The sequence below is a fragment of the Piliocolobus tephrosceles genome, chromosome 4 (genome assembly GCF_002776525.5).
Source record: "Piliocolobus tephrosceles isolate RC106 chromosome 4, ASM277652v3, whole genome shotgun sequence".
NCBI classification, from domain to species: Eukaryota; Metazoa; Chordata; class Mammalia; order Primates; family Cercopithecidae; genus Piliocolobus; species Piliocolobus tephrosceles.
The window spans coordinates 147,998,021-148,021,039 of record NC_045437.1 but is presented as its reverse complement, the minus strand read 5'-3'; the positions used below and the strand labels follow the sequence as shown (position 1 = coordinate 148,021,039).

Sequence of the window (23,019 nt, the reverse complement as noted above, 5' to 3'; positions counted from 1 at the left end):
AAATAATAAAAGGATGCCGAGCAGGACTGTTCTCAGAAAGAGAAGATTATGTATCACCGTTTCTCCATGACTCATCCCTTCCCACATATCTTCAATTTTGAGCATTTAGTCCTTTTTCCACTGGAAGTATGAAATGGTGGTCCCTCTTCCTGCCAAACTCCTCATCAGCTTTGTTTTGGACATTGGCAAGAAGAAATCCTGTTTCCTGTCTTTTGTTTCCTGGCTGTAGCCTCTGGTTCCACCCCCTTCTTGGTCTCACAGTGTCTATTTCCGCCTCAGGCCCCAGAGTTTCTAACAAACCCATAGATCAGTTTTCTCTTCCACAGTTACTAGTTACACAGAATTATCAAAGAGGAAAATAACTTTTCTTCATCCCAGGGGTTTTTTTCTTCTTGGATCACTTCGTTTTGTTTTTTTCTTAGGTTAAGTTCCCAGGCTCTCCTCTGCAAATGCAGGAAGAAATTAGCAGGTGTTGGGGCCTGATTCTTCTCGGGAACATACTGGAGCTGTCCTGGTGTCAGACCAGAAATGATGTAATCAAGTCACTGGCAACAGAATGAAGACAAGGAAAACTCCAGGGTTTATATCTTGGGTGTGGAGCTTGAGATATAATACTATGGCCAGGATGGGGAGTAAAGTGGGCCTCCTTGCAAAGAACAGCTTTTGAATTTGCATATTTTTTCCTGTTTCTAGGCTGGTTGACCTTAAGCAAGTTACTTGACCACTTTAAGGTTTGGTTTTTTGATCTGTAAAAAAGGAAATGACAGTACCTACTGATGATGTATCTATCCACTTGACTGGGCTAAGGCATGCCCAATAGCTAGCAGAACATTATTTCTGGGTGTGTCTGTGAGGATATTTCTGGAAGAGATCAGCATTTACATCAGTAGACTGAGGAAAGAAGATTCACCCTCATCGATGTGGGTAGGCATCGTCCAATCTGAATAGAATGACAGGGCAGAGGAAGGGTGAATTTGCTCTCTGCTGAAACTGGGACATCCATCTTCTCCTGCTCTTGGACATTAATGCTCTCGGTTCTCAGGCTTTTGGTCTCTGAGACTGACACCAGCAAGCCTCTTCACCCTCCAGCTTCTCTGGCCTTGGGCCTCAGATTCTGAGTTACACTATGAGCTCCTGCTCCCATTTCTCAGGCCTTTAAACTCAGACTGAATTACAGCACCAGCTTTCCTGGTTCTCCAGCTTGCAGACATCATACTGTAGAACTTCTCATCCTCCGTAATTGCGTGAGCCAATTCTATAATAAATCTCCTCATATATCTCTATATATATCCTATTGGGTCTGTTTCTCTGGAGAACTCTAATAATATATTACCTAATCAAATTGTCGTGAGGATTAAATAAAATGGTACGTGTCATAGTGCCAAATAGCAAGCCCTCAACAAATGGCCATTATCTTTATTACTAGTGGGATTTAGATCATGTGTTTCTTACTAAAATAATAAATAATATTTATTGTTCATTTCAGCTATGAAAAGAAAATATTTGGAAGATCACTGATTCCTTCATGGAAAAGCTGGCTTGGGAATAGATGACGTGTCAAAGATTGGCATCAACCTTGAGCGCTTCTTCTAGGCTTGAGATACAGATTAAAAAAAAAAAGCAAACCTCCCTAGAGTGAGGGCTACTTGGGATTCATGCTATGTCCCAAGGAGTTCTCAGTTTGAGGTCAGCCCCAGCTCTACAACTCACCAGGAGAGTGTGCGAGGATGAGGGAGACAGAGCCTGCTCTGGTTCTCTTCAGGGTGACAATGACACCTGTTGACAGATGAGAATTCCAGCCAGGAATACAGATTTAGGAATCATGCTTCTCACTCTCATGATGACATAGAAAAGATGCCTCTGAATCTTTCTGCCAGTGTATTAAAGCTATTCTGATATTGACTGTAGTTCTGAGCTTTGTCTCTATTCCACTAAACCACTAACTTCTGGAGATTAATTGTAGACCAAGATGAGAGGACTCTGTGTGTGACTCCGTGAGTATGTCTGTTATACATGTGAGCTGCATTTATATCTATTCTATATCTGTTAGGAAAGGCTAGGCTATGCTGCAAGAAATGAACAGCCCTAAAACCTCAGTGGCTTACAATGACATAAAGTTATTTTGCTCACACTGCATGTCCAGATCAATACCAACTGTCCCTGGCAAAGAGAAAGGGGGACACAGAAAATTGTATTCTAATTCTTATAAGCTACTCCATATTCCGATAGCTTAAACAGATCCTTCGCCACACCTAACATTAGGAAAGAGTTCTCTCGTCAGTGTTAGAATTTTTCTAATTCAGATAGATCTACCTGTAGTCAGTGGGATCTAACTGATGTCTTGAAACTTTGAAATTATCTAGCTTGAAACTGTGGTGTACTGACCAGTGATCTAGTGAAAACAAGACAGGATAGGGATTTTAAAATGCCTGCTAAGAATCTCTTTTAAGAAAGGAGTGATGTTTCATCTGTTTGCTATATTCAAAATCAAACCTGTTTCATGCTTTATATTTCAGTCTTAAAATTTTTTCAAGGCAGAGATCAGGACAGATGTTTCATTTGTATGTCTGTATCACTTCATTGCCTTAGTTCAGATTAATTTTGCTTACAATTTGGAAGTTGATAAAGTAATCCATTTAGTTGAAGGATGACTTCAGATCACACCTGCCAGTTAAAACACCAGGAACACACTGGACTTTTCAATTGTTTTGAATGAAATGTGCAAGTGAAGCCAGCAGAAATATCACTATAAGTCACTATTTACCGACTGCCTTGTATGTGCCTGGCACTGGTTTAAGCGCGTTAAACACATTATCATTTACCATCTTCCCTGCAAGAGACAAGGCTGCTAAGGCTTTGAGAGCTACCATGTTCTGCTCAAGGTCACATGGCTGATACATGTCAAAGTCAAAGCCTAATCTCAGGTTTATCTGAATCCAAAGGTCAAATTCTGAACTAAATAGCAGTGAATGAATGAGACTGACTCCACTGAGGGAACCTCACAGATTTGGAGGGAGATTTTTACTGTATATGTGCTTATTTGACTGTTTTCCATTTGAGGAACTAAGACACGAAAAGAGTTCACCCAAGGATATGTTGTGAGTCTTATGTCAACCAAAAATTATCTCAGGTTATTATCTCTGAAAATGATAAAATAACATTATGTTCCCAGTCCTTGATGGAGAGCTTGATACCTGGATTTGAGCTCTCGGAAAGCTTACTGGCCCTGGGAAAAGTATGACTGGTGCTTGAGCCTTTTAGCTTATACTTCCCAATCAGATTTTTTGAAACTTCTGTTCCTCATAAACTCAAGCCAAAGCATGACTATGCATAGAAGCTGCAACAGCTCTTCAGGAAGAGAAATCGCTGCCCAGGATTCCATGTTTGAAATCATCCAATGCTATTTAAAGGCTTGGCCAAACTTCAAAGTTGGTTGAATTCACTAGGGGTAACCTGGAATTTCTATTTCCCAAAAAGGGATTTCTTGACACTTTCTCCTAACCTTGTTATGGTCCCTTATTCTGAGGACCCTACAGGATATTCATTGATTCTATAAGCATTTCTTGAGAACTTCCTCTGTGCTAGGCATGTGCTGGTAATATTGCGGTGGACAAAACATAGTGTTTGCTCTCAAAGAGCTTATAGTCTAGTCAGGAATATAGAATGTGACATGGGCAATGAGTTCAGTTGTCATTTTTTTTTTTTTTTGAGATGCAATGTCACATTTAATATTCTTTCCAGTGATGCCTTGGACTAAGCAGATACTTTCAATTTCAGGCAATGGGTCACAGTATAAGGAAGACTTGGGGACAGATAGGGACACCCAGGTAATAAGTGATTGGTCATGTTGCACATTAGCCCTATTACTTAACCTCACTGAGCTTCAAGCTTCCCCTCTGTAAAATGGGGATAATAATACTGGCTTTGAAGGGCACTGTAAGGATTAAATGAGGTCATACGTGTTAAACATCTATCATCGTGCCTGGTTCACAGGAAGTGCTCATAACTGTTAACAGCCAATAAAGATGAGAAATAGGATTCCAGCAACAATAAGAAAGGGTAAAAACTGTAACAATCAGATGGGTGTAGAAATGGCTGATGAGAGAAAAGGGTTCAATCACCAAAGCTATTTTCTCTGCAATAGTCACCCCTTAAAATGTGTATTTGGATGCAATTTCCAGCCTTTAAAAAATTCATAAAGAGTCAACTTTTTATTAAATTTGTATGTAAAGGGCAGATATAGCTGAATGCGAGCTGGTTTAAACTGAGCCGAAACTTTTTTCCTTTTTCTTTTTTCTCTTGTCCTTTCCTTCCCTGGGTCCAGAACAATAAGCTTTGTTTAGAGGAAGAGTATTTACCCAAGGCCTGTTTCTACTTAAGATATTTCAGCAGGACAGTGAATAACCTCTTATCCTATTGAGAAATTTTCACTGTCTGGAATTACTGGAACAAAGATGTCATTATTAAAACAAACTTTTGACCTTCTATAGAATGGTCACTTTAGCTACAAGAGAATCATTCACAATGGCTTTATAAGAATGGAAGCTATGACATCATTATTATATACAACACTCTATCAAAGATTTTGATTGTGAGAATCAGAATTCTTTGGTGGTAAGCAACAGAACTAACTCTGGCTCACTTAAGCAAAAGAAACAATTTATTACAAGGTTATCAGGGTTGCTTACAGATCTGAGGGAAAGGCTGCAAAACCAGGTTTCTGAAAGCACAGGAACCAGGGCAACAGCTTAGGAAGCAGAAACTAACAGATTTTTGGGGTCACCCACACCAGATGAATCAACTTCATTTATTTTGTCTCTGCTTCAGCTCTCTCAGTATTTAATTTCCTGGGAGAGAAAATCTGGTTGGCCAAACTGGGTCTTGGGCCCAGGGGGCAGCCAGGGGGCAGCAGAGCACCTTGACTGACAGTCCTACAAAGCCTTCCTACAGTGGGAGAGGGGCAGGTAGTTCCTCAAGGAAACTGAGGCACGGCCACCCGAAGTGGGATTAGATCATGGGAAGGTATCAGTACTTTCATACTACAGCAAGCTTCTAGGGCAGAGATGTCATGGAGGAATCATCACTTTACTTAAAGGGACAACTGAGGAACTGAATTAAAGTGGTTTGCCCAGGAGCCACAGGTAGTGGCAGAAAGGAAATGTTCTGACCCCCACCAGCCAAATGGGAATTTTCCTTATTCCATCCAGTCTGCTAAAGCAGTGGTTCAGAGGCTTGGCAGTGCATCAGAATTACCTGTGGAGCTTATTAAAAATAGAGAAGCTAGGTTTGGCATAGGGCTGGGGCATCTGTATTTTTAATAAGCCTCTCGTCTGATTCTGCTTACAACCAACTTGGAGGCCCACTACGCCATCAAATTTCCATAGGATCTGATATAGGAAGAGAACATTGCAGAATTAAAAATGGGATAAGATATGATACAGTTTGAATATTTGTCCCCTCCAAATCTCATGTTGAAATGTGATCCCCCAATGTTGGAGGTAGGGCCTAGTGGGAAGTGTTTGGGTCACGGAGGCAAATCCCTCATGAATGGCTTGGTGCCCTCCTCACCGTAATGAGTGAGTTCTCACTCTATAAGTTCATGTGAGAGCTGGTTGTTTAAAAAGCCTGGCACCTCTCCTCCATCTCGCCTGCTTCCTCTCTTACCATATGACTCATCTTCTCTACTTTCACCTTCCTCCATGAGTAAAATCTTCCTAAAGTCCTGACCAGAAACAAATGCTGGTGCCATGCTTTTTGTAAAGCCTGCAGAACCATGAGCCAAATACACTTTTTTTTTTATGAAGTACACAGTCTTGGGTATTCCTTTATAGCAATGCAAAATGGATGAATGCAATAATTTCAGAGGAAAGGTTTGGGTTTGTGGATAATATTTTTTGAGGTCCAATTTGTGTTAGCTGATTTCATGGTTTGGGGTTTGAGGGAATGTGAGGACAGGGAGAGGTCTTTCCCTGTTTATGACAAGCCTGCACCAAGTGGATCATGCAGGTTAGGCTGTTTCCTAGAAAGCATCTGCCGTTGAGCATATTAAGCCTTGAGCATATTAAGCACTGAGCAAGGAGCAAGGCTGGGACCCCTCTAGGGTGGTCCTGACTATCTACAGTATTAAAGGGGGAAGATCAGATTATACGGGTAGGGTACCCAAGTACCAAGATCTGGAATACAAAAAAGGGTTGGGAAATAGGCCTGAGCTGGCACAAACAGGAAAAGGATCTGTTACCTTTGTCTTGTTTCATCACAGCTGATAAAGACAGGCGAATGCTAAGCCTCTTAACCAACCTGGAGGATGGAGAAGAAGGGAGAGTGCTATTCTTCTAGGAAGCTGCATTCCTCCACTCTTTACCTGGGTACTCCTATCCACCCTTCAGGTCCTTGCCTAAATATTACCTCCGCAGAGAGGCCTTCCTAACACCCTCTTCCCCCAACTCAATCTAAACTAGGGCCCTTCCTGTTCTCTCTGTGGTCATCTGGTCTTTCCCAGAGCCAGATTCATGGACATACAACCTGTAGAGTCATTCTGTACTTAGAAGGACTCTATGCTTGGTTTAATGCTCTGTTGTCACCATCCTGAAATTCTTAATACTTTTTGAGTCGGGGTCCTCCATTTTCATTTTTCACTGGGTTCTGCAGATTATATAGCTGGTCCTGTTCTTTCCCTTTCTTGAACTTAGCACCTTTAATTGCTATAAATTAGGTGTTAATAGTCCTAACATCTAGCTCCATACCTCCCACTGTCATACAGGCTTGATAAACATTGCTTAACCTTTTGAAATTATGGTTATTTGACTACTTTTGAGTTACAAAAAGCATATTCATATGATTAAATGTAAACTATTTTGGATGAATGAATAGATGAATGAATGAATGATGGCAGGAAGAAAGATACTTTGGACAAGTGCATTGTTGACCCAATATCCACTCACCTACTTCCTTTCTAATAGAACCTAAATTATAATCAGGTGTCCATCCCTTCCCCAGTGACTCAGGGGAGGTGACCCAATTCCCAATTCCAAGGTAGATCTTGATTAGCCTACATTTTCTCTTTCTTAAAAATAGTCTTCTCTCTCTGGACATTGTCGGGTTTGAATGTGACTCCCAGGACTACTGAAGTCATCTTGCTATCAGTCTAACAATTAAACCAACCAAAGCGAAAAGTAGCGCCAAGGACATTGTATAAAAGCAGTACCAATATGCATAAATAAAAGCAGTATTCTAGATGGCCCTTGCTGTACTCTGAGCTTCTTATTATGTGAGATAATAGGAGTTCTGTGTTGTTTCTTCTGGTTGTCTATTGCTATAAAACAGTTACCACAACATGGAGTGGCTTAAAACAGCATCCATGTTATTACATTTCACAATTTTGTAGGCCAGGAAGCCAGGAAGGACTTATTTAGATAATTCTTCTATTCCATGTATCATTGACTGAGGTCCCTTAGTGGTATTCAGTTGGCTGGTCTTTAGAGTTCACATATTTAGCACCTTGGCATTGCTGGCTGGAAGTGTAGGCTCAGCTAGGACCTTTAACACACACACATGACCTCTTCAACATGGCCATCTCAAGGTACTCAGACTTCCTCCCCAGGGTGAGGGGCTTCCAGAGAGAGTATTCCAAGAGACAGGAAGTACAAGCCTCCAGTATCTTAAGGCCAGAGCCTGGACTGGCACAGCATCACTTCTGTCATATTCTATGGGTCAAAGCAGTCACAAAGTCCTTTGAGATTCAAGGGGAGAGGACATCATTTACCTCTTGATGGGAAAATTATCACTTTATGGCTATTTTAATCCTTCACACTATTTAAGTCAACTGGACACTGGTTTTCTGTTATTTATAGGCAAAATAATTCAAGAATTCCTGAGGAATTCAAGGAACTCAGGGTTCTCTCAAGCTTGGCAAGATATTTCTTCCTGTTCCCCTAACACAGGAGTCTGTACACTTTTTCTGCAAAGGGCTAGATAGTAAATATTTCAGGCTTTACAGGCCACATGGTCTCTTTTGCAACCACTCAACTCTGCCAATGAGGCATGAAAACCAGCCATGGAAAATAAATAAATGAATGAGTATAGTTATATTCCAATAAAAATTTTCTTTATGGTCACTGAAATTTGAATTTCACATAATTTTCACACGTCACAAATTGTTTTGTTTTTCATCCATTTAGAAGTGTAAAAATCATTCTTAGCTGTGGGCTGTCCAAAAAAAAAGAAAAGAAAAGAAAAAAATAAAGCACAGGCCAGGTCCCTCTGTTATTTCTTGGTCTATGTTTTACCAACCCCTACTCTAACATATCAAGCCAGCTTCAGGCTCAGGACCTTTGCATGTGCTGCCTCCCGGAATGCTCTTCTGGGTGGGTCTCCATGTGGTTTGTATATTCTCTTCATTGGGTTTTATCTCAAATATTACCTCTTCAGAATAGTCTTCTCTGATCACTGTATCTAAAATAGTACCCTTACTCGGAAACACATTCTCTCCTTGTATTTTCTTTTCTTTTCCTTTGTTTTTTTTTTTTTTTTTTTGTTTGTTTGTTTGTTTGTTTGTTTTTTTGAGACAGAGTCTCACCCTGTTGTCCAGGCTGGAGTGCAGAGGCACGATCACAGTTCACCGCAACCTCCGCCTCCCAGGTTCAAGTGATTCTCCTGCCTCAGCCTCCTGACTAGCTGGAATTACAGGCACCCACCACTATGCCTGATTAATTTTTGTATTTTTGGTAGAGATGGGGTTTCACCATGTTGGCCAGGCTGGTCTTAAACTCCTGACCTCAGGTCATCCACCCACCTCAGCCTCCCAAAGTGCTGGGATTACAGGCGTGAGCCACTGTGCCCGGCCTCTCCTTGTATTTTCTTGATAGCATGTTTAACTGTCAGAAATTTTGCTCATTTATTTATTTACATATTTGTTGCTTTTTCTCCAGCCTCACTAGATTCTAATCTAAGTGAAGCAGGGATCATGTCTGTCTTACTTACTTCTGTGAACCCATTATCTACCACAGTGCCTGGCATGTAATAGATGCTCAAGTAAATATTGGTTGAATCAATAATGGTTACAATTCAATTCAGGGCTTGAGAAGAACATAAAAGTCTACTCCATTTATACTGATTGAATGAGAGAAAGATAATGAAAGCAGAGGAAGGAGATCAAGTCATTACCTTTACTCAGAGAAGCTTCTGTCCCTCTGTTATTTCTGTGTGTTTCAGGGAAAGCTGAAGGAAAACTTCTTCTCCTCTTATATAATTTTGAAGATAGCTATTTTTCTCTCTTGGCAGATATGAATGACTTATCATGCCTGTCCAGAGGCAGGGAAAGGAGAAACAATCTTATTTGAGAAGGGAGGATATCACTGCAGTGGTTGTGAAATCGTGTTTGGAAGCTAGATTACTCTAGACCACTAAGGTATGATTTCACAGAAATTCCCAAGATCCCTGCAGGGGAAATAACAAAGGTCCTGGGTGGCATGGCAACAATAGAGATGACAGAATTGGGAATAACATCAGGCTAAACCTGTCCTGGGAGGCAGGGAGGAAAAGCAGCAGCAAGTACAACATTCGGGACCGAGAGCTTGAGCTTGAACAGAATGTACCGGTGCTGCTGGGTGGCAGCCAGGCCCAACAATTTAGCACTGGGCTTTCTAAGCCTGGGGACAGAAGTGGCTTCCAGCCAGTCCTGCCTCTACTTACTAAAACAAACAGATTGGCAAAAGGAGAAAGAGCCTGTTCTAGGTGAATATAATAAACAGGAAGTGTCCATGGGAAGCAGTGAGGTCCACAGTTTAGGCTGTGAGTTCAGTGAATTCAGCTTAGGAATCGAGCACTGACACGGATCACAAAGTAGTGGAGAGTGGGCCTGATACAGAAAATAACAAGGGGCTGACCTGAAAATGTTGAGCACAGTGTGGAAGGCACAATAGGCTAGCTGGGAAGAAGCATGAACTTGGACACTTGAGTCCCTGTTGGTAGATGAGGCAGAGAAAATAGAGATCAAATGATATCTATCACCTGGACTTACTGGTTGCAAGTAGTGGAAAAGCTATTAAAAAAAAAAAAAAAAAAAGGACCAACCCTTAAAAAGGGCATTTATAGGCTCACATATTTGAGGAGTATGGCAATATGCTAGCTTTAGAGATGGTCAGAGACAGGATCTCAAAGAATGTCTTCAGTACTTGGTCTCTCTTTCTTCCTCTCTCAGTTCATCTTTCCTCTGTGTTCGCTTCATTCTGAGTCTTTCCCCATGATGCCCAGTGTGCTACAGGAGCAGTGGTCCACATCAGCTCTAGGTGTATATCCATGCAGCTTCAAGTTCAGCTAAGAGTACTTTTGGCCTGGTTGTTCTAACAAGTCCAAGAATTCTATCTCATTTCTTCTGAGTGGGTCCTAAGCTCATTCCTGAGCCCGTTACTGGGCCCACGGGTTTACAGTGTTTCATTGGTCATCTCTGGGCTGCATGCCCTCGCCTGAAGCTCAGTGGACTCAGCTTTACCAAAATCACTTGGACTAGGAATCAGAGAGAAGTGGTTCCTCAAGAAAAACTTGGTACTGTTTATATCAGAATTGGGTATGGTAAGCAAAAACAAATCAAATTAAAACAAATGAAAAATAGATGTTTGCAGCCAGTAATCATCACACTCACATAGAATTGACCAGAAGCCACAATCTCTCTCATAAGTACATGAATGTAATTCTAAATAACCCAATCTTAGACATTCAGTTGTTTTTACACTGACAAAGCTGCATGCTCTGGTTTAAATTAGCTTTAGGGAGTTAACACCAAGAATAGAAAATAATCATCATAAATGAGGAAAAAAAGTATCCAAAATTATTTAAAACAAAAATGCATAACAGCATAAACTTGGAATTAAAATTGGTAACTAGAAATGCAGCTATTGCTCAAATAACCCTTGAATTAGAAGATTAAAAAGCTCTAGAAAAAAGAAATGTTTATATTTTCCATCTGGAGACCTACTTAACTCTTATTTATTTATTTATGACAGAGTCTTGCTCTGTTGCCCAGGCTGGAGTGCAGTGGCATGATCTTGGCTCACTGCAACCTCGGCCTCCTGGGTTCAAGCAATTCTCCTGCCTCAGCCTCCTGAGCAGCTGGCACTACAGGTGTGCGCCACCACACCTGGCTAATTTTTGTATTTTTAGTAGAGATGGGGTTTCACCATATTGGCCAGGCTCGTCTCAAACACCTGACCTCGTGATCCACCTGCTTCGGCCTCCCAAAGTGCTGGGATTACAGGCATGAGCCACCGTGCCCGGCCTCTTTTTATATTTTTTATTTTTATTTTGAGATAGGGTCTCACTGTGTCACCCAGGCTGGAGAGAAGTAATATAATCATGGCTCACTGCAGCCTTGACCTCCCTGGGCTTAGGTGATCCTTCCACCTCAGTCTCCTGAGTAGCTGGTACTACAGGCACATTGCACCATGCCTGGCTAATTTTTGTATTTTTTTGTAGAGACAGGGCTTCACCATGTTGCCCAGGCTGGTCTCAAACTCCTGGGTTTAAGTAACTGCTTGCCCTGGCCCTCCAAAGTGCTGGGATTACAGGTATGAGCTACCGCACCTGGCCTTAACTTTCAATTTAGGATTAATTCATGAAGAAATGTTAACATGGGAGAAGGCTCAGAATTTTACAAGCCCTTATGATACCTGATGAAGTGTGGTGGTGTCCTTGGCTCCTATGCCTATCTTACTTTATCCCCATGACACCACCTTTCTGACCACTTCCTTTCTGCCTCCCTTACCCACCCCTGAAGCATTGTGTTTCTGGAGTTTCATCTTTGGTTTCCAGCTCTTCTCTTTTTATATACTCTTGCAGAGTAACTCTTCCTTTACTCTTTTCAACAGGCACCCACTGAGAGCCTCCTTTGTCCCAGGTACTGGGCCAACCATCCTCATAGGTTAACTCCTGAATATCTGTGTGCTAATCATACCCAACTCTCTGAAGTCTAGATTCTCCCTCCAAATTCACACTTGGAAATTCATGTAGAGTTCCTTTATAGGTAGTTCTTGAATGTTCTTGAATGGATAAATAGAATGCTTCTCCCTAGTGATTCAAGTTTAACATACCTAAAAATGAAATCCTCTTCCTTCCTGATTCTATCTGTACTTGTATTAATACTTGGTAATACCCTCCAGGATCAAAACTTCAGGATTGTCCTTGCCTCCTCCCTCTAGTCTCCCTAACATCAAATCCCACTGATTTTTGACTCAGTATTTCTAAGTCTGACCTCTTATCCCCCATCTTCACTCCTCCTTCCCTAATTCAGACCTGTGTCACCTTTTATTTAAATGCTGGTCTCCCTCCCTCCAAGCATATCCATGTATCAATCACATTCCCCTGCTTCAGTGGCTCTCTATTGCCTATTATACTCTTTAATATGCTAAATAAAGTTCCCTGTATCCTGCCCTCTGCTCCACTTCCAGCTTTACCTCTAGAGTGACCTGCCTTGAATGTCTGTAGTTTTCTGCACACCTTACACAGATTCATACCACTGTGGCTTTGTGCATGCTCTACCCTCTGTCTGGAATATATCTCACCCCAAGCTTTAGTTGAGGTGCAGCTCCTCTAGGAGGCCTTGTTGGCACTCTTCAGGCTGAGCTGAGTGCCCTTGCATTGGCTCCCATAGCACACTGGGCATCCTCTCTCATTGCACTCTGAAGTTCAGGTCCTCTGGCTGTCACTCAGACTCCCTTGTGAGTTCCTTGAAGGTGTGGGCATGTCTCGTTCATCCTTGGCTCCCCAGTGCCTAGTCCAGCACCTGAAGCATAGTAAGATTTCAGTAAATGTCTGGGGAGTGAAAGAACAGTTATCATTGTAGATCTATGTTTCTGCTTAAGTGCTTATGATTCTTCTCATAATGATAGGTCTGTCTCTCCTCTTGGTCTTCATAGCTCTCTTCATGTGACAAAGAAACTCCCTAAAATACTAAAAGCTAAAGGAGATTGTTATCTAAGCTTGAGATGGAAGGTGGCCAGCAGAAACTTGGAGGTAATCTAATTTGCATTTTCTGGAGCAAAGGATTAATTCTAGAGGCCAAAAACAAATACTACAGAACCTAAAATACATACTAGTTTGACACAATGGATCAGAAGAATGACTAACAAAAAAATAAGATCCTATTTCTCTAGTTTAAACCATTTATTATATTCAGTTTTTCTAAGCATTATCTGGAATTGTCAAACTAATATTTTCTAAATTAATTTTAAATCCATATGGAATGTCAACTAGTCTTTGTACTGCATTCTGAGTATGAAATGAACAAGCACAGTATTCACCCTGTAGAAGGCATTCAGCAAATGGTTATTGACTTTGCATTTTCCTATTGGAATACACATAATATGTCACCAAAACAAAATTATTCATTAATTCATTCAATAATTTTTTTGAGTACTTGTTATGTGTGAGGCACTGTTCTAGGCCCAGGGGATATAGCACTGAGCAAAGGACTTTTCTGTCTAAAAGAGCACGCTCCCACTCTCTTACCCTGCTGTCATGGGGTTTTCATTCTATTGTGAAGAAAATAACCATAAATCATACAAGAAGTATACATCACCAACAACCATGATAAGGATTGTGGTGAAAAATAAAACAGGGTAATGGTGTGTGTGTGTGTGTGTGTGCTATTTTGGATGGGGAAGGTAGGGGAAGCCTATCTGAAAAGATGATATTGCAATAGAGACTTGAAGGAAGAAAAAGAATGTCCTGTTAATATCTATGAAAAAAGAATTATAGGCAGAGAAAACAGCAAGTGTGAAGGCCTTGAGGGAAGAGAGTAGGTATGCCTTGTTTGAAGAATATCAAGAAGGCCAGGTAGCTGGGGCAGAGTGGGTAGAAGGAGAAGGGCAGGACACGAGCTGAGAAGAGTATCTGTGGGTCAGATCGTGGTTTTGTTTTTACTCTGGTAAGATGGAAACCACAGGAGGGTTGTGATCAGAGGAGTGATATGCTATCTTCTATGTTCACTCTAAAGGATCACAGCCAGTTGCCTGGGCTTGACCACAGGGAGTGGCAGGGGCAGAAATAAAAAGATCAGTTGCAATTATCCAGGTAAAAGATGGAGGCTGTTGCAATAATCCAGGTAAAGAATGTTTGGTGGCTTGAACCAGGGTGGTAGCAGAATAGGTGGAAAAGTAGTCAGGCAATAGGTATCTGTGATGACTGGGTATGAATTGTGAGGGGGGAAAAGGGTGGCTCTAAGATTTTGTCTTGAACAACTACAAGGATGGATTTAGTGGGGTTTGGGGAGAAAAATCCAGATTTCAGAGGTGAGAGGGAGAGATGTTAATTCTGGTCTCTCTTTAAATTTGAGATGCCTATTCAGATATACAAGTAGAGTGTTGAGCAGTCAATTGTGAAAACCTGTTTGAGTTCAGGAGCGAGGTCAAAGCTGGGCTAGATGTTGGAAATTGTTAGTGTGCTGACAGTGTTCAAAGCTATGGAGTATTCAAAGTTGGTGTCACCTAGGAGGTGTGTTTGGATAGAGATTTGAGAACTGGCCTGGAGTATTCTAACATTTAGAGATTGGGAAAATGAGGAAGAATCAGAAAAGGAAACTGAGAAAGAGGGATCAGTGAGATAGAAGGAGACCCAAGAGAAAGTGAGTGGGTGGAGACCCAGAGGCCAAGTGAAGAAAGATTGTTATGCTTGAAGTAAGAAACAACCCACCAAGTTCCCATTTACCCCAGGTCTCAGTGGATGGTGTACTTCCACATCTATGTGTCTGTAAAGATGTTTTTTCTTTATTCTTTTTGGCCTGGGGTTACCCAACTGCCATATATTCCCTTTGTTCCTTCCCCTAGAAACTCTGAGTCCATGTGGTCCAAGACTTCAGTACTGGGCCTGTGTGGTTATGAGTTCATATTCCTCTTTTCCTCTTATGACAGCTATAAGATCAGTTCACCTTTTATTTACAGTTCTAAGGAGAATTTGAAGCACTGAGCATATACCAGCATTGTCCACTCATAAAATCACTCATTTATTCATTTGCTGTGTAGTTCCTGGGAATTTGCAATGTGCAGACACTGTTCTAGAAGCTGATGATATAGCCATGAAGCAGATAGACCCAACATGAGCTTTGCCAACAGGGAACTTATATTTTAGTGAAGTAAGAGGGAATTACTTTCAATTGGGAGGGCAGGGAAGTATCTCTGAAGGGCTAGATTCTGCTGTCTCCAAAGTAACCAGCTCATCTGTTCCTTTTTTAGAATCCTGAATTAAGCCTGTGTTCCCAGTTCGTAGAAACCCTCAAGGTTATTGGTTTCCTCCTCACTTAATAGAACAATGGAAGAAATCTGCCTCCAATTCTATCTTCACATGAGCAACTATTTATAATTTATAATATTACTCTGAAAATCAGTTCTTTTCAAGTTTTATCTAACACCCACCAGAAGAAACAAAAGATCATGAAAATGGAATTTGTCAAAGTTCTTCTCCCAACAATATGATGTTATTTAATTTTGCTAACTTTTTTTGAACACTTACTATATTGCAGACACTGGTCTAAGTAGAGCATTTTATGTGCATCCTATCATCTCATCATCACACAGCCCCATGAGGTATATACTATTATTATTAACCACATTTCACACTCAAAAAAACTGAGGCTTAGAGAGACTAAGTAAATTATCCAAGGTCACACAGCCATGAAGTGGCAGAGCTGTTGTTAAAACCTATGTCTGTGATGTTTAAGATTTTGCTCTTAGCATTACTTTGAAAATGACAATATGAGGGCATTTAATGTATTTTTTTGGCCCAATATGATCTGCAGAAACTATGTATTTTAAGTACTACATTTATTTTATTTACCAAATTATTGTCAGATAAGAAACCGAAATAAAAGATTACAGGGTCTAGGATTCCTCCACAATGAACGAGCTTTGGGGTATTTCAGTGACAAATCGGCTTTAATGCAATCAAATTCCATCCTGCAATGAAAGTGTGTTAGTTTGTGGTTTCCAGTTTAAAAACAGCACTATATTGTCTTCCAGAAATATATAAATAGAAACTCAAGAAGTATTTCAATGAATACAGATAAAATTAGTTTTGTAAGAACATCAAATATGTGGGTTTCATTTCTTAGCTCAGTTTAGAAACTGTAATTTCAATTTTTTTTTAGCAGCTGTGGTAAATTTTGAGCTTTGAAAAGTTCATGTAACATAAATCCTCATTTATTAAGCATTTAAATTATATACCTAATAATTTAGGTATATAATTTACTGTGTACATTACTTCACTTGTTCTTAACTATAACTCTATAAAATATTATTGTCCTTGATTTACAGATGAAGATATTGAGACCCAGTTAAGTAACTTGCTTGAAATTCAAAAACGTTAACTGTAGAAGGCAGTATTTGAACCCAGGGTTCAAAACCCCATGATCTTTTTATTACATGACTTTATTTCCTATTCAGTCTTCAGAAGATGTATTATCTTATTAGATTATTCTCATTCTCTAAATAAGTGACTTTGGGGAACTATCTTTTTTTCCTGGTATTTTCCCCTGCCTTTAAAACAATGTGATCAAACTGGAAGTTTTTCATGATCTCTCTTAGCCCTAAAGCTCCTTGGTTCTGTAATTCCATGAATAGCCCATTTCAAAGATAATTCTACAGTAATCAGTGGGACTCCTGTTTCTCTCTCTCTCTTTTTTTTTTTTTTTTTTGAAACAGAAAATTGAAACTTTTAAATTAGTTTAGTAAATACATCTATTAGTTTTTTTTCTTTTATAGTCATGGTTATATTATTTGGTCCTTCTTAGTTGCAACATGTTTCCTCACTGTCATTTATAATACCTCTCATCAATGATAACCTGAAGAAATATATTTGAATTGCTTTCCCTAATTTATAGCTGGAAAACCAGGCTATGCTGGTACCTTAAATTGGCTTTCCTGAGGTCACGGGCACTCAGTACCAAGAAGAATTGGTACCTATACATTTGAAATTTCTGGATTTCTGGTCTTTCTCTGTACTTGCTCACTCCTTTCTTTCATTTGGCCCAATGATGGGCAAACTACAGCCTACAGGCCAATTCCAGCCTACCATCTGTTTTCGTATGGTCCATGAACTAAGAATGATTATCACATTTTAAAATGGTGGGGAAAAAAAGACTATTCTGTGACATAAAATTTATATGAAATCCAAATTTCAGCATCTATAAATTTTGCTGGAATGTAGCTACCACACTCATTCTTTTATGCACTGTTTTTGGCTGGTTTTCTGCCTCAATAGCAGAGTTGAGTAGGTGCAACCAAGACTGTATGGCCTACAAAGCCTAAAAGTTTGTTATAGAAAAAGTTTGCTGACCAACTATACTGATTGCTTACTATTGCTAGGCACTCTGCAAGTCACAGGCAACACGGCAAACTAGACGCAGGACTGCCTTGGGCTTAAGAAGTGGTTTCTAAATTTTGGAATAAAAAATAAACAACAAACAAAGTTGGAGGGACATAGAACTTCCAAATATTAATTTTGCCAGTGGGGTTTGTTTGTTTTTTTTGTTTGGGATGGAGTCTTGCTCCGTCACCCAGGGTGGAGTGCAATGGCACGATCTTGGCTCACTGCAACCTCTGCTTCCTGGGTTTGAGCAATATTCCGGTCTCAGCTTCCAGAGTAGCTGGGATTACAGGCACCTGTGACCACGCACTAATTTTTTTTTTTTTTTTTTGTATTTTTAGTAGAGACGGGTCTGGTCTTAAACTCCTGACCTCAGGTGATCTGCCCACCTCAGTTTCCCAAAGTGCTGGGGTTACAGGCGTGAGCCACCTGCCTGGCCCCAATGGGTATTTTTTAAAAACACAGCTACTATTTTCACTCATCATTTTATTTATAAAAGGAGTATGTTAATACAAAAAAGTATATTAATGCCAAATTTGTAGGAAGAATATAATCTCAAAAACACTCTTTAAAATGAAATATATTAAACTTCATGAAAAACTTTACATGGTCATTGCTTTTCTCATTTCATTTTGGATCAAAGAAGACGTTATAGACTGGCCTGTATCATCAGACCAGCTTTGGGAAGCACAGGAGTAGTTGAGTAGTTCACATTGTTACTTTTCAGGCAAAATAATCTTTAAATGTTTAGTTTTTATAGTGATAGAATGCTTTAGTTTGAGAATGTAACAGCTAGTAGCTTTTTTTTGAGACTGAGTCTCACTTTGTCGCCCAGGCTGGAGTGCAGTGGTACGATCTCGGCTCACTGTAAGCTCCGCCTCCTGGGGTCACGCCATTCTCCTGCCTCAGCCTCCCTAGTAGCCGGGACTACAGGTGCCTGCCACCATGCCCGGCTAATTTTTGTGCATGTTTAGTAGAGACGGGGTTTCACCGTGTTAGGCAGGATGGTCTTGATCAGCTGACCTCATGATCCGCCCGCCTCGGCCTCCCAAAGTGCTGGGATTACAGGCGTGAGCCACTGCGCTCAGTCCACAGCTACTAGCTTTTTAAAGTCAAAAATAGAAATACAGTGATGGGAAATTCCAGAAAAGAAATACAAAGGAAAATGGGGATGTAAAGAAATCTGCCAGTATTCACTCTCCCCCACCAGACATTGCATCCCATTTGCCCTGTGTTTAGATGGAGGATAATCCATTTTAGCATTGATTTTTCATCCTGACTTCTCCATAGAAGAAAAGAAGATCAGAATACTTTATCTATTGAAATATTGCCCTCTTCACTGGCACTAAGCCACCTTCAACAAACATATGCACTCACTAAAAACCATAGCATCATCTCAAAACCAGAGCCATCTAAAGAAATATGAATTCCCATGGATGAAAAGCCCATCCATCAATAAGGATTTGAAGTTGGGAAGTGATAGTTTCCCACTTGCTTTAGAAAGTTTGCTAATGCTTCATGACAGACTACCTATTTTGCAATAACTAAAATGACAAAAGACTAGAAATTATTGCTTTATCTTGTATGTCCTTATTCCTGTAGTCTATGTTAGTGTTTATTTCCTGAACGCAATTTTTTTTTTTTTCTTGGAGACAGAGTCTCATTCTGTCACCCAGGCTGGAGTGCAGTGGTGTGATTCCAGCTCACTGCAACCTCCGCCTCCCAGGTTCAAGCGATTCTCCTGCCTCAGCCTCCTGAGTAGCTGGGATTACAGGCGCGCACCACCACGCCCAGCTAATTTTATATTTTTAATAGAGCCGGGATTTCACTATGTTAGCCAGGCTGATCTTGAACTCCTGACCTCAAGTGATCCGCCTGCCTCAGCCTCCCAAAGTGCTGGGATTACAGGTGTGAGATACCACACCCTCGTGAATGTATTTTATAGAACACTATGCATGGAATGTAATGTTTGGGGGGAAAACAGGATTCTGTGCTCAAAGAAATACAAGAAATACTTGGTTAAGCAAAATCTCACAGGATTACTTAACACAGGATTTCTCAGGATCTATAATATGCTATTGTCCATTTAAAGCATATACTCATGTATAAGATTTGGAGGCAAGAAAGACAGCAAGGTACATAGGAATGTTTTAGTTTAGGTTACTGAAGTGAACTAATTTATTTGGTCATTTTAGCACCAACAATTATAGAAGAATAGGCCAATTATTTTTATTGACCCAGATAATTCTGGGTCTCGGTTGAAATTGTCTTTGATAGTTTTCTGGTTTCATATTAGCGTTTGAACAGTTTATTTTTATCAATACATTGTCCTTTTTCTTAAATACTTTTCCTCATTTAATACATATTCCTACCCTGTAAATGCAGATATCATCTTTAAATGTTTAAGAAATCATCCTTAAAACTACGGTTTTCTAAAACCTAAGGACCATGGATCAATGCGGCTGCTCAAAATCCAAGAGGAGGTGAAGCAATAGGTTTTATAATTAATGCATTATATCAACTACAGTAGTGTCTGGCTTTGAGTAACAGGAAACCCCATTAATGTAGCTTAAAGAAATAGGTTGCTTTTTCCCTCTCTATGTGATGAGTAGTCAGGAGGTGGGTACTCTGGAGATGGGTGTTGTGGCTCGTGGGTGTCACCAGGGTACTTGGCTCCCTCTATTTTCCCATCCAGCCATCCTTAGCATGTGGTATTCATCCTCATGACTGTAAGATGGCTGCTGCTGCTGCATGCATTGCATCCACATTTAAGGCCAAAAGAATAGGGAAGGAAAGTAAGCAGAAGGTGTGTGTCAGCAGTTGTCTCTTTATTAAAAAACAACAACAACACACAAACTTTTCCAAAGCCCCAGCCAATAGACTTCCAAGTGTATCTCAGTGGTCAGAAAAGTGGCACATGGCCACCACCAGCTGTGTGAAAACCTAAGAAATTAAATTCTTTAGTTGGGCACATTGGGGTTCTGCTAGAAACGTAACGTAAGTCTGGAGCTAGACTACCTTTTGAGAATCTCACCTCTGCCACTAGTTAGTTACAGGTGATTCATTTCACTTTCCTCCCCTATAAAGGGAGATAAGATAACAATAGGGTTGCTAAGTATTAATTGAGTTAATACATTCAAAGTGATTAGAACTGTATCCAGTATATAGTAAATGTTATATAAGCACTTTCAATAAATGAGTAAGGAAAAGAGTAAATATTAGGTAGAAAAGTGGCAAGCATGAAATAAATCATGAAAACTGAAAATAAAAGTGTTGCTAACATGTAAAACTTGTGTAGAACAAATGTTAGGAGTTTCACTAATTTCTTGAGCCAAAGAAAGTTAAATAGGTGCTGCTACCTCCCTTAAGGAACTATGAGCCAGTGACTTTCTGAGGATAGATTATTCTTTTTTCTTTAAGGAAATTGAGGATTTTATGTCTGTTTCAATCAACTGCTTCTACAGAAATTGTAGGGCCTGTGATTTAAAGCTAAAGCAGATTAGAGGCTTGTATAATTATTGACATATTTGGGACATACCAGCAAAAAGCCCTGGAAAACCACATACAGCTCATAATGAGATCGCTCCTCCATCATCATATGTGATCTCATCCAATTTTTAGGTGTTTGGCTATTATTATTTAACAATGTTTTTAGACATATAAAATGTATTTCTATAGACATTTTATATGGATGTAGTTATTTAAGCCAGATAGATTCGAATTCTAAGCCGAGCTCTATCAGTAACTACATTAGGCATCTTACTTCTCTAAGCTTTAGTTTCCTTATCTGTAAAATGGGGATGGTAGCAGCATCTAATTCTCAGGATTGCAGTAAACATTAAATAAGGAAATGTAATAGAGTGCTTAGCACAGATCCTGTTACACAACAAAAGTTTAATAAATACCAGCATCACTGCCATCATTATTTTATTATTATTAATTTTGAGACAGAGTCTTACTTTGTTACCCAGGCTGGAGTGTAGTGGTGTGATCTTGGCTCACTACAACCTCCACCTCCCAGGTTCAAGCAATTCTCCTGCCTCAGCCTCCCGAGTAGCTGGGATTACAGCTGCGTGTTACCAAGCCTGGCTAATTTTTTGTGTTTTTAGTAGAGACCGGTTTTCACCGTGTTAGCCAGGATAGTTTCGATCTCCTGACCTCATGATCCGCCTGCCTTGGCCTCCCAAAGTGCTGGGATTATAAGCATGGGATAGGCCGTGCCTGGCCCATCATCATTATTTTTTAAAATCAATCTTTAATGAGGTATAATTTACACACAATAAAATGCACCCATGAGTTTTGACAAATGCAATGCCTGTGTAACCACCACCATAACTGAGATATAGAACATTTACATCAACCCTAAATTGTTATTTTAAAATAGGAAAACTGGTATTTTATCTAGTAATAATAAAAAGGAGAAGTCACTGTGCAGCACAAAATATGGTATCGACCATAAAAAAGCATGAATAAGTGCTAACTAGAATTATGGGACCATGGGAATGCGGCAGGAGGCGCATTCACTGTGAGGGAGTTGGGGACAGGTCAAATGTACTATACATTATTGCTTCTGCCTCTGCAGCAGCGATCTCTGTTTTTCCTGCTAAATGCACTGTGCTTGTCCTTTGGTGGAAAAACTTCTCCCCAATACTTTATGTTTTTGGAGTGGGGCTGTTTCATCCTTGACTCCAGTCTTGTCATTTCTATTGGAATTCTTAGAAAACTCTCTTCCTGCTGATATTGCTGGGTGTAATTTGGAGAAGCTGAGAGAGTCACTGAGACTGAAGCCACCACAGACAAAGGTCAGCTTGAGGGATGGAGAGAGAAACCTGTGCTGTTTTCATCTTCTAGATCCACAGAGGCTTCCTTGAAGCTAGATCTATCCCTGAACTTTTCAGTTACATAAGGACCCATGAATGCTTCATCATGGATCAGATCTGTTCTCAAACTGGTGTTCAGGAACCAATGTGTGACTGGTCCATGCCCACTTCTGATTATATGGGCTCAGAGACAATGTACATGGGAGTACTTTGCCAGTGGTAAAGTTTCTGCAAACGGGAGGTAATTGCATGGCAGGTGTAAAGTTATTTGGACCATTGGACCATTGAGGTTTAAAATATACTCATACTGAAAGCAGAATTGTTTGAACTAATTGCTAACTTTAAGGAATTCAGACATTCTTCCAAAGGATTTAGGCCAAATGTTGCCTAAATTGTTTCTCTATTTCATATGAAAGTGATTTCTGCGGCTTAACTGTTCTCTTCTATTTATGTGCATGGTCATAACTGATGTTGTCACGTGAGTCCTGTTTCTTTCTTATTAAACATGTGTCCCTCCCATTGATGTTCAGCACCTTTGAAATTCCAGTTGCTGTTCTAAGCTGGGGTTGCTGCATTGAATGATATAAAATCTCTACCCTCATGAGCTGATTTTCTGGGAGGAGAAAGACAACTGTGCCCTCCATGTGCCAGTTTCTGTACTGCTGCATTCTTCTTCTTCTTTTTTTTTTTTTTTGAGACAGAGTCTCACTCTGTTGCCCAGGCTGGAGTGCAGTGGCGCGATCTCGGCTGACAGCAACCTCAGCCTCCCAAGTTCAAGTGATTCTCCAGTCTTGGCCTCCCAAGTAGCTGGGACTACAGGCATTCACCACCAAGCCCGGCTAATTTTTTT

At 40.3% G+C, this 23,019-nt stretch overlaps 1 long non-coding RNA gene across 1 annotated transcript; it reads left to right on the top strand.

Moving 5' to 3' along the window:
- The first annotated feature begins 1,875 nt into the window (after positions 1-1,875).
- LOC111523272 lies at positions 1,876-17,153 on the top strand. The gene is made up of 4 exons (XR_002725486.1): positions 1,876-1,994; positions 12,909-13,005; positions 13,988-14,095; positions 15,222-17,153. It is a non-coding gene; the product is annotated as an uncharacterized LOC111523272 (long non-coding RNA).
- Positions 17,154-23,019: the final 5,866 nt, after the last annotated feature.